Source organism: Protomyctophum bolini, assembly GCF_963924005.1.
Source record: "Protomyctophum bolini genome assembly, chromosome: 23".
Lineage (NCBI taxonomy): Eukaryota > Metazoa > Chordata > Actinopteri > Myctophiformes > Myctophidae > Protomyctophum > Protomyctophum bolini.
In genome coordinates, this window is record NC_137884.1 from 28887206 (window position 1) to 28899294 (window position 12089).

At 40.6% G+C, this 12089-nt stretch overlaps 1 long non-coding RNA gene across 1 annotated transcript; it reads right to left on the reverse strand.

Annotated features, from left to right (window-relative positions):
• Window positions 1-10298: 10298 nt before the first annotated feature.
• LOC308310528 lies at window positions 10299-11312 on the reverse strand. Its single transcript, XR_013963512.1, has 3 exons — window positions 11273-11312; window positions 10720-10750; window positions 10299-10467 (listed from the first exon to the last, which is right to left on the reverse strand). It is a non-coding gene; the product is annotated as an uncharacterized lncRNA (long non-coding RNA).
• Window positions 11313-12089: the final 777 nt, after the last annotated feature.

Genomic DNA, 12089 nt, shown 5'->3' on the forward strand with positions numbered 1-12089 from the left:
TATGTGAGGATGTCCTCTATCTCTATCTCTCTCTCTCTCTCTCTCAGGTGATCTCAATAAAGGCCTGCTTCCATATAATTCACCTCACATTGGTCCACTTTGATGAATCACACGTGTACAGTGTGAACTTACGTTACAGTATAGGCCTACGATCAGAGAAGAAAAACATCACTCCCATGCGAAGTGACTGGGTGCTCTTATTATATAGTACATGTAATCTCATATTCGGGCCCAATCACATTTTGCGTCCCTCACTTTTGTCTTCACACAGGAGGGGCTAGCCGCTATAGCCCCCCCTCAAAAACAGTCAGGTTCCTTTGAGTTCACCTCCCGAGCCTCCCCCCCCCCCCCCCCCCCCCCCCATAATCATATAATCATGTGAAGACAACCTCAAATGCGTTGAATTAATTAACCTTGATTAAATGTCTGAGGGAGCTCACGCTGTGGGACACATTCCAGGCAGTCCAAGCATTCCGTCGGCAACATTCGACATGTTTCCCAGCAGATGTCTCAGATTCCTCACACCTCCAGCACCCAGCTCACAGGTCAGAGGTCAGAGGTCATGCATGTCCCCCCCCCCTACTATTTTATTTTATTTTATTTATACGTTTATTTGACAGGGACAATACAAAAAAACAATGTATCAAGTTGTAAAAACATGAAACCGTTGCAATGTATATGGGTTTGTATAGCCAAGGCTACTTTGCAACCCCTGCAGTCCCTGGTTAGGCCTTTCTAAAATTCTATACGTCCTCCACCTAAAACAATCCTTTACAACATACCTATACTAAAACAATCCTTTACATACAAATACTAATACATCCAATACATAATCCAAGTATAATAACAGTTTTAAAATGTGCCTAACACATTAGTGTTCGCACCTCTGGCCCGGGACTCAACCAGGGACTTTATACTGTCACCAGATCTCACAACAGCTTTAACCCATTCTGACCGGGCACCCATTTTGGTGTTGGCATCATGTTATGCTTTAGCTATTTAAAAATAGCAGATCTACAAGCTCATATCGCGCCACCGAGTGGCGCGATATGAGCTCGTAGGTCTGCTATTTTTGAAAAATTCGAAGAACGACTGACATTTTTAGAATCTGATCTCAGGTCAGAATGGGTTAATCAGACCAGTGTGTGTCCAGTGGAAACCTCGTATGAATCTGATCTCAGGTCAGAATGGGTTAACTTCATAAGCCCTATATGCTGGAAATAGCCGACTAACAAGCTCATAATGTGTCACATATAATAGGCTACTTAAAGGGATGTTTCACTTTTTTTTTTTAAACACGTTTTGGTCATTTTATCGTCTATATACTCAGGCTTTTGTGAACACCCCAGGCAGCTGGCCAGCTTTTCTGACCTCACAACACTCCATATTTGGGAATGCCTGACACAGAACTCCACAAGCTGCATGGCTGCATATATACACCATATTTGGGCATGCCTTATAAAGAACTCCCGGTCACCTAGACCGGGCCCCCATGCAGCTGCCCATGCTTCTAGTTTGATAGAAATGTTGTCTATTTATTTATTTTGTCTCTGTATAGCCTAGGACCTATAGGCTATACATGGACCTAGGCTAGGCTATGGACCAGAGCTACATTGTAAAGTGCACTAAGGCTATGGACCAGAGATACATTGTAAAGTGCACTAAGGCTATGGACCAGAGATACATTGTAGAGTGCACTAAGGCTATGGACCAGAGATACATTGTAAAGTGCACTAAGGCTATGGACCAGAGATACATTGTAAAGTGCACTAAGGCTATGGACCAGAGATACATTGTAAAGTGCACTAAGGCTATGGACCAGAGCTACATTGTAAAGTGCACTAGGCTATGGACCAGAGATACATTGTAAAGTGCACTAAGGCTATGGACCAGAGATACATTGTAGAGTGCACTAAGGCTATGGACCAGAGCTACATTGTAAAGTGCACTAAGGCTATGGACCAGAGATACATTGTAAAGTGCACTAAGGCTATGGACCAGAGATACATTGTAGAGTGCACTAAGGCTATGGACCAGAGCTACATTGTAAAGTGCACTAAGGCTATGGACCAGAGATACATTGTAAAGTGCACTAAGGCTATGGACCAGAGATACATTGTAAAGTGCACTAGGCCATGGACCAGAGATACATTGTAAAGTGCACTAAGGCTATGGACCAGAGATACATTGTAAAGTGCACTAAGGCTATGGACCAGAGATACATTGTAAAGTGCACTAAGGCTATGGACCAGAGATACATTGTAAAGTGCACTAAGGCTATGGACCAGAGATACATTGTAAAGTGCACTAAGGCTATGGACCAGAGATACATTGTAAAGTGCACTAAGGCTATGGACCAGAGATACATTGTAAAGTGCACTAAGGCTATGGACCAGAGATACATTGTAAAGTGCACTAAGGCTATGGACCAGAGATACATTGTCTAGCAACACTTCCAACATTCGCTGTGTTAGTTATCTCTATCTGGCCACTGACCACTCTCAACTGCTGCTGATCTTATGATGGATTGATGGATTGAAAACGGTATTAACAGTTTGCAGAATGGGTATTAGTTCAAGGAAAGTACAGGTCAATACAAAATCTGATAGGCTAAGAGGATAAAACCAGAAATTGCACTAAAAGCGCCATGGCGCAGAACAGAACATTGCAATTCCTCATCTCATTATGTATCGTTTTGTGTGTGAGATATTTATCCAACACAGAAAGACTATGATCAGGTTTTGTTTTTCCAGTGTAAATCTGTGTGAATCTGAACAGTGACATGAAACAAGTCTATTCCCACACTCTTTGCTATGCAATGTCGCCATCTAGTGGATCAAATGGAACACAACCACCCTAAAGACTAATCATTGTGTATATTCCTGCACTATACCTGCATCGAGTTATCTTGGTACACAGAAGTTGATCTATTGAAGATTCTGACCTTCAAAGTACATAATTTTTGTTTTGATTGTATTGCTGTATTGTTGTATTGTTCCTTCTGCTTTGGCAATGTAAACGTATGTTTTCTCATGCCAATCCCTTTGAATTGAAATTGAATTGGATACAAGGTTTTCTTGTTCTCACAAGTTTCAGCCCTTTCTGCCTATCTAGTGCATGGGTTCCCAAAGTTGGGGTCACTATTATTTTAGAGCATAAAATTAATTAATTAATAAGAAAAAAATGGGGGCTAGTGTATTATGATGTGTCACCACCGTGTGTGTGCGATATGAAATGTGAGCTTATACCACAATCATCACAGTAATCCTTAATCATATTCCATCATTTTCAAGATCGAGCTTTTGGAGACAAATGAGACAGACTCCATGCTGCAGTCACTTTCAGTAGAGCAATTCATCAAGGAAGGCAACTATGTTGCTGCAGCTGTCAAATGGGTATGGCATGTCATTTTATGCATAAAACTGCATACAATTACCTCTGGGGTTATAGGTTGTAGTCCATCACTGTATTCACTGACATCCAACTTGTAGTCCATCACTGTATTCACTGACATCCAACTTGTAGTCCATCACTGTATTCACTGACATCCAACTTGTAGTCCATCACTGTATTCACTGACATCCACTTGTAGTCCATCACTGTATTCACTGACATCCACTTGTAGTCCATCACTGTATTCACTGACATCCACAGCACAGCATGTTGTGTATAATGTTGTTCATTGTTTATAGTTTATTTTCCCCATTTGACTGCCTCAGAGTCAGCAGTGACTAAAACTATATTCTTCCTGGGGTCAAACTGTAGAAGTAGGCTACACTTAAAAGATTGTAAATTACGTCATTATTTTATTTCATGAATGCCCTGAAATCCTGAATAAACAAAAAAAAAGACAAGCTAAAATAAAATAATTAAAGAACGAATACAAAATTAATATACGCATTCACACACATACGACAGACAAAATCAATTATCCTAAATTACAAAATAGTAGGCCTACTGCATTAAAGTATGACAGTGCAGGAACGGTACTATATTTACCCTGAGGGTAACTGGACTAAGCTCAAGAACTTGTTTACAGCCAGGCCCTGCTCATAGAACATTCCATGGTAGGGGGTTCAATGCCTTGCTCAAAGGGCACTTCAGCGGTGGTAATTTTAACGTGCCGGTCCGGGGATATACGAACTAGTGACCTTTCCGATATCAAGAACGCTCCGCAAACCGTGGGAAGCATTTTAGGATTCATGACCCAGGTCGGGAGCGGATGGTCATGTTCCATCAGGCAGGAAACCACAAACGGAATCCTTCAGACGTTAGTCATACATCATTCGGAGGTTGTGGAATAGTTGTCTGTCTACGCGAGACTATTCAGACGTAGGCCGTAGAGAGGCCTATCCCAAATTCCCCATGATTATTTATTGGGCATCATAATTGTTATACCCAATAAAAGCCTTGATGCAGCGTGTATGAATCCGGCACGTTTCTTCAAGTACGTCGTGGAACAGTTTGTTTGGTATACCGTTGTGACCGACTCGTCACTACCCAGGTGCAAGGAAGGAAGGACACAAGACAAGGCAGCTTCCTTAACCCAAATTCTGACCTGAGATCAGATTTTAAAGAAATGTCTTCTTCATCCTGACAGTTTTCATTCTGACCTGAGATCAGATTCTATAAATGTCTTCTACATCCTGACAGTTTTCAGAAAAAGCCATGTTTCTATGTCAGTCGCTCTTCGATCTTCGATCTTCGATCTTCGAGACCTACAAGCTCGTAGCGCGCCACTCGGTGGCGCGCTATGAGCTTGTAGATCTGCTATTTTTCAATAGCTAAAGCATAACATAATGCTAACAGCAAAAGGGGTTCCCGCCCCAAAATGGGTTAATGTTTAGTGACAATGGGGCCAAAGAACACTTTGGAAAAATATAAAAATGGAGAACTCAAATAATGTCCCAGCTAGTATTATTTTTGATTATAAGACACATTTTAAAGCACCTCTCTGTTTTCATGTCCTGGGTCCCGACCCATCACCAGGAATACCAGAACCCTTGTAGTCAATACACCGTCGCCTCGGGCAGTAATGTGTGCTCTCTACCTGGTATTCCTATAAATATATAACCTCTGTAGCCTAAACAGTAACCTAACCTTAACCTCAAAGGAGAATTCCATACTAAAAGGCTTTCTTACCTTTCTTTGTAGTTGTTATTACGTCCCCACCAAAGAGGTCCAGGTGTTATTTTGTGCAAAAGCTCCTTATTGGCTGTTTCCCCTACCATAAGCCCTAAATGAATTGCATTGCATTGAATGGGAATTGAATGGGGCTATGGGGTGTTGTGCTAATTCTCTTATTTCCATCGCTCAAAATTATAATTTCTTTGTATATATCCTCTCTTCATAATGTAAACTAGAACTGCACTCTGCCGAGTGCATACTTGCTTGCTCTCACTTGCTTGCTTGTTAGCAGAGCGCGCAAGTACTTTCGACCGCTGGAAACTATCACATCTCAGTATCTCTGTGAAGGAACGTTTGAAATGTATAATCATTACGTCTAACTATTTGCTACCTAACTACTTTTTTACAGAAAAATGAATCATTGATATGTGATGAAAAAAAATGTATATAAACTGGTATATAAACTAAAATATATTATACAGTATAATTATTTTATTACTTATTGTAAATTGTCAATTGTTTTAAATGTATTTCATTTTGTACTATAGTGATATTAATACTAAATCATGATCAGAGTAATATGTGTCTCTAACTTCAATTTCTGTAATAATACTTTCAAATTTGTTGAAATATACATGATCTAAAATACTTCCGAAATCTGTAGTTGGATTTGTATCTCAGTATCATCTGTGTAATCTGGTCCCACCAGATACCACATTACGTCATCGTTGAGAGCTGGGACCAGAGTACACGGTGTGTATATGTATGACTAGCTCTCAGTGATGACGTAAGAGATATGGTCATCTGTGTAGTCTGGTCCCAGCAGACCAGGCACAGATTTACAAATTACAAATCACATTACAACTACATACAGAGTATGTAGTTGTAATTTGATTAGCAGTATACTGTGGTTACTTGGTTCCAAAAAGTGAAGCCAAGTTTTTTTCAACCGTAAGTCTGTGCCTGGTTTGCTGGGACCAGTTACAACATTACGTCATCGTTGAGAACTGGGACCAGAGTACATGGTGTGTATATGACGTAATGTTGTAACTTGTAACTAGTCCCAGCAAACCAGGCACAGACTTACAGTTGAAGAAGACTTGGCTTCACTTCGAAGAGACCAAGCGAAATGATTACTTGCGCGCTCTGCTTGCGCAAGTAATAATATCCCAAGCGGCACACTTTACTACTTCTTTCGATGGAAATAAGCGAATTAGCACAACACCCCATAGCCCCCATTCAATTCCCATTCAATGCAATGCAATTCATTTAGGGCTTATGGTAGGGGAAATAGCCAATAAGGAGTTTTTGCACAAAATAACACCTGGACCTCTTTGGTGGGGACGTAATAACAACTACAAATAAAGGTAAGAAAGCCTTTTAGTATGGAATTCTCCATAAACCTTAACCGCAGTAAAATGGGGGCAAAACCTGAACCTATTCCTAAAGTTAACCTCGGTAAAACCATGACTATATAATATAACACTAAACTTATTTCTAACCTTATGCAAGAATGCAAGAACCGCCCAACCAAGTGGTAGGAAGAACAAAATGAGGGCGAGCATGTTAAGGCGAATCTTTTTCCCCCTCACTGTATATGTTTCTTTTCCCTTTTTACCTCCTTTATGATGAATTCCTGTTCTGTTCTTTAACTCTATAGAAGTGTCTATTTGTATACGTCTCTAAATGTTTTGATGAATTGAACAAGGTGGACCCTGTTGTGTAAACAAGTGTAATGCTTAATTGGGTCGTCCACTCTTTGTATTGAGTTTGTGCTTGAAATGTTACTGTAATTCTGCAAACTGTTAATAAATATTTCAATATTTCAATCAATCAATGGGTTATCATCACCAGGATGGTGGTGTTAAATGAAATTGTCAAAAATATAAAAAACTTCCAAAACCTGTTTGTTGTATTATTCATTTCTGTCTTAATTTAGTTAAGTTATTCATGTTATTATGATATGATCACACTGGAAGGAAGAGCCAGATCTGCATTGGTTAAATGAAATGACGCCTATTTATTACACATACTACACTTCACCTCGAGAGAATAAGTTAGCCTACTTTAAAAAATAAAGGTGTTTGGGATGCCCCTTGTTTAATAGAAGCACCTAATGGACAGGATGTGGTCGACTGTCTATCATCATCACATTTGAAGTGCTTAATATTTTGTTTTCCATGACAACATTTCATCTTACTATACTCTATGTTATGCAATGTCACTGAGCAGTATGGTAGCCTACTATGATGGGTGCATGGGAGGGGTTGAGGGTTTTCCTTAATTCCTTGTGTCTGTCTCTGTCTGGGGTGCAATATGAACCAATTAAGTGGTTGGGGGGCTATGGACCCTTTCGGTTTTGTACATCAGAGTTATCTTTTGGGGGAAGGGTCCCTTCCGAAGGGAGGTCCAATTGAAATTAAACAGTAGCGTCGACTTTGATTGATTCAGACAAGTCCTCTAGGGTCCAGGGAATTCCCACTGTGTGACGTGTATGTGTATGAGGTGAGCTGGTCACCGTTACGCATTACGCAACAGATTTACGGCACGCATTCTGTCTCACTCACTAGTCACTAGTCAGTGCTACTACTAGCTGAAGCTAGTTCGATCAGAGCTCTGACTGCAGACGGTAAACTTTTCGGTAGACAGAGAGAGAAAGAACAGAAGATAGGGCTCCCCGGCTCCGCATACACGGTACAATCTGAAAGATTTCTTCTTTTTTTTAAAGGAACAATAAGCAGTCACTTGCCAAAGTTGCCACAATTATAAAAGGGGCTAATACATACGATCATTGGAATTTGGAGAGAAAGCAGCGTGGAGCGATCGATCTGGTATGTTTTTGCTCTATGATGACAATCCAGTCCACGTGTGTACGTGTCGATGTAGGCTATATGGCTAGTATGCATTCGTGCGTATTTACGTGATCCACAGCTACGCGTAAATCGATTGTTATTATTATGTTGGCGTAGTCTGTGTTTTGTCAACACTTCAGTGACTCGTCAAGGTATTGTAGGCGGCTACAGGCTACTTACCGTACTGTAGCCTACTACAGTGTCGCTTGAGGACAACTGCACGCGTTTTCTTTCAGATTGACTGTAATCTCTGATTAAGTTTCTCCAGGTTAACCCTATATAGAACACTAAACACGGGTGATTTCCCCCGGGACAATTATATGTTTTGCAATTTCCATAATGTTGCTGAATGAACGCTGATGTCTGAGGTGGGCGGGTCTTGTTTCAGTAGACCTACCTTTGATGCTCAGTGACGTATGACTCATGACATCATGGAAGGTGCGCCCTTTTCCCTGCCAGGCACATCTCTCTTTTTGATGGGCGCTCAAAACAAATATAATTAGGCTACATGCAAAGTGACAAATCCCCCCCCTTTTCCCCTCACTGTATATGTTTCTTTTCCCTTTTTGCTTCCTTTATGATGACTTCATGTTCTGTTCTTTAACTACATAGAAGTGTCTATTTGTACGTCTCTAAATGTTTTGATGAATTGAACATGGTGGACCCTGTTGTAAACAAGTGTAATGCTTAATTGGGTCGTCCACTCACAGTTAACAGTCTCTGTATTGAGTTTGTGCTTGAAATGTTACTGTAATTCTACAAACTGTTAATAAATATTTCAATCAATCAATCAAAAAGGACAATTTACGTCAAATTTAGACGAGCAAATGGGCTAACAGTACATATTATGTACTAAGACGTGCTATGACTACATACATACAATGCAATTATAGTGCTGTCTACGTGACATGCTATAAGTCTGTATATCAATGAAGCGCAACGGTCCGTGTCTGTGTATTCTAAAAGCTGACCTCACTAACGTAACGATCGCCGTCGTTTCCTTTCACAGGAGCAGCGATGCTATCGGCCATTCTGAAGCTGTATGTCCTCGGGACGGCGCTCACCGTCTTCGCGGTCATCCTGCGAGCGCTGGACTCCTTCGGCGGCCTCCTGTTTGTCCAAGGAGGAAACACAGAGCCGAGCAGACGGACGGACGGAGCGCGACCTTCAAGCAACCGGAGACGGTCAGCACCGGTGGTCAAATGCATCGGCACATGATGGGAGGTTGGGAGAAAACACAGGGTTTGTCCCACAAGTCAACTAACAGTCTACTGGACAATATGGCAGATGGAGATGAACTAAGTTCTGTATCTGTACTGTAAAAAAAAAAAAAAACCCCAGTGAAAACAGCTTAAGTCTACCAGCATGGTGATCATGCAACGTTTTGCGGGCGTTTATTATCAGCTATTTTCCACAATTTCTGATGATTCGGGAATATTTTTGTCCAGGAGTCTCGGGTATCTAAAGCAAACTTAAGCACACTGGGGTTGTCAATTTACATTGGAATAATGTCTTGCACTTTCTTCTCCTCGTACTTTTGTCAAACACAGGGTTCTGAATATGCATATATATGTAAGTGATGATTTATTTATTTTTTCCTGCATAAATTAGGCCCTATTTATATTTGTAAAGAACTGACACATTTTGTACTTTTTTATTTTTTTAAACATTAAAACAAGCCTTTGGCAATGTGGACAAAGAATGAGTGAAGCAGTCTCTTCCAGGAATGGAACCACATTTTAGGATTTAATTTTACTTTACTGGATTATTTTCAATACTTCTACTCCACTACATTTTAGAGGCAAATATAGGCCTACCTTTACGCCGCTGTATTTTATTTTTTGTTGCTTTACCTACTAGTTACTTTACTTTACTTTACTTTAGTTACTTTTGTAGATTTAGATTATTTCTAAATATACACTGAGCACTCCAGCCTATACATTTGGAAATAGAAAATCTCACAGTCACTCGCTGTGTAGCAGCTGCTATTTTCAAATGATTTCTTTTATACAAATATTGAATACATTCTACACTGTTGGTACTTACATTTTGATACAAATCCTTTTGTACTTTTAAGTAAATTTAATTGCGTTATTTTCCCCGCCACTGGTCTCTGAGATGCTTTGGTTAACTGACGTCAGATATCCAAAGTATTAAAGTACACATGGGCACGTGAGTATTTCTAAGCCCAAAGGAAATTCAAAACGGAATTCTTGGAACCAATTTGAAAAGAACACCCAAATATCTGACCAGCCACGTCCAAAACCTTTGACCAAAAGTCCAGAATTATAAAACACTCTCAGAGGAGTAGCCTACTGTACTTTCTGTATTTTGACATGCAGGGTTTACAAACAGTTTAGAAAGATTAATTTAGTATGTACAGCTGTTGTACAGCATGTAAGACATGCAGCATCTTGAAGTTGAGTTAAGCCCAATTAATATTCTCTGGCATACGACCGCTTACATCACAGGACTCTATTAACCCATTCTGACCTGAGATCAGATTCATACGAGGTTTCCACTGGACACACACTGGTCTGATGAACCCATTCTGACCTGAGATCAGATTCTAAAAATGTCAGTCGTTCTTCGAATTTTTCAAAAATAGCAGACCTACAAGCTCGTATCGCGCCACTCGGTGGCGCGCTATGAGCTTGTAGATCTGCTATTTTTCAATAGCTAAAGCATAACATGATGCCAACACCAAAATGGGTGCCCGGTCAGAATGGGTTAATGTGACATTTAGTTATCCTATTCACTGCTTCCTTTGACTATGCATCCACCTCTTGGTACCACAGCACCTCAAAGGCCCTTAAAACAAGGCTCCAGACCTCCCAAAACAAACTGGTCAGGCTCCTACTTGGCCTCACCCCCCGAACCCACCTCACCCCTGCCCACTTTGACAGGCTGCGATGGCTTAGGGTCGACGACAGAGTACAGCATCTTGCAATGGGTTCTGGTCCACAAGATTCGATACACCACCAAGATACGGTACCCATGTACCTGTCTAAATACTTCACTAAGATACCCATGTACCTGTCTAAATACTTCCTTAATGTAAACGAAGTCCACACCCACAACACCAGAGGCAGTGCAACGAACCATGTACAACCCAGATTCGGCACAAACAAGGGACTAAATTCTTTTCGCTCCTATGCCACCAAAATGTGGAACGCCCTACCAACAGTCATTAAGACATGTGAATCCCTTGACTCCTTCAAAACCGCTCTCAAAGGGCACCTACGGATGGCTGCAATTCAAAACTGGCCTCTGTAAAATCTGATTCAATCCACACAGCATGCTCTTAACCATTCAAGCCCTGTTCAATTCTTAAGCCCCTCGTATACAGGTTTAATGTTTTGTTTTAAGCTCAATGTTTGTTTTAAAAACGCCATTGACAATGATGGGAAAATGTGCGTCATCTTGTCCCTAACACAAACATTAAAGGCCATTAGCAATAAAGATAATTTAATGTTTGTGTTGCCACCATTACGTCACCTAATCAGAGTTAGACTTTAGTTTAATATATTCGCGCCTCTCACTTCACACGGGTGGGATTTTTGGGATTTGTTGAAAAATCTTGAAAGTGCGAGAACTAGTGATTTTAGAAGGTGTTCGTAGAATCGGCCTCAGATAATTAATGTCTGTTTTATTATGTGTCCTTTGCATGTCTTAATGCTGTGTTTCTTAATGTCTCGAATGAGATATTTTGTTTATTTTGTCTCGAAAAGCTTCAAAGGCTTTTCGAGACAAGAGAAACTAAATATGAACTTAGAAATGCTGGCATGTTTGATTCAACTTTTTTGCAAGAACAAATACAAAGCTACTGTGAAAGGGGGTAAGTCTGTGGAAAATGTAGCCCCGCAAGCAGAACCCGAATGTAGTAAAGTTTCTGACACTTTTATGACTTTACCCATTGGGTCCTGTTTCACGCTGGGCTGCCGCCATACGCACACACAAATACAATGTAAACACGCCATGAGACGGACTTCTGCGCGCTTTTACCATGTTTATTCATGTATTGACTTACGAATGTGCGAACTATAAGTACCTTACATACCATACCGACACATCTCCTGTGTCGCGGAAGCCGTTAAGTATTTTTAATCC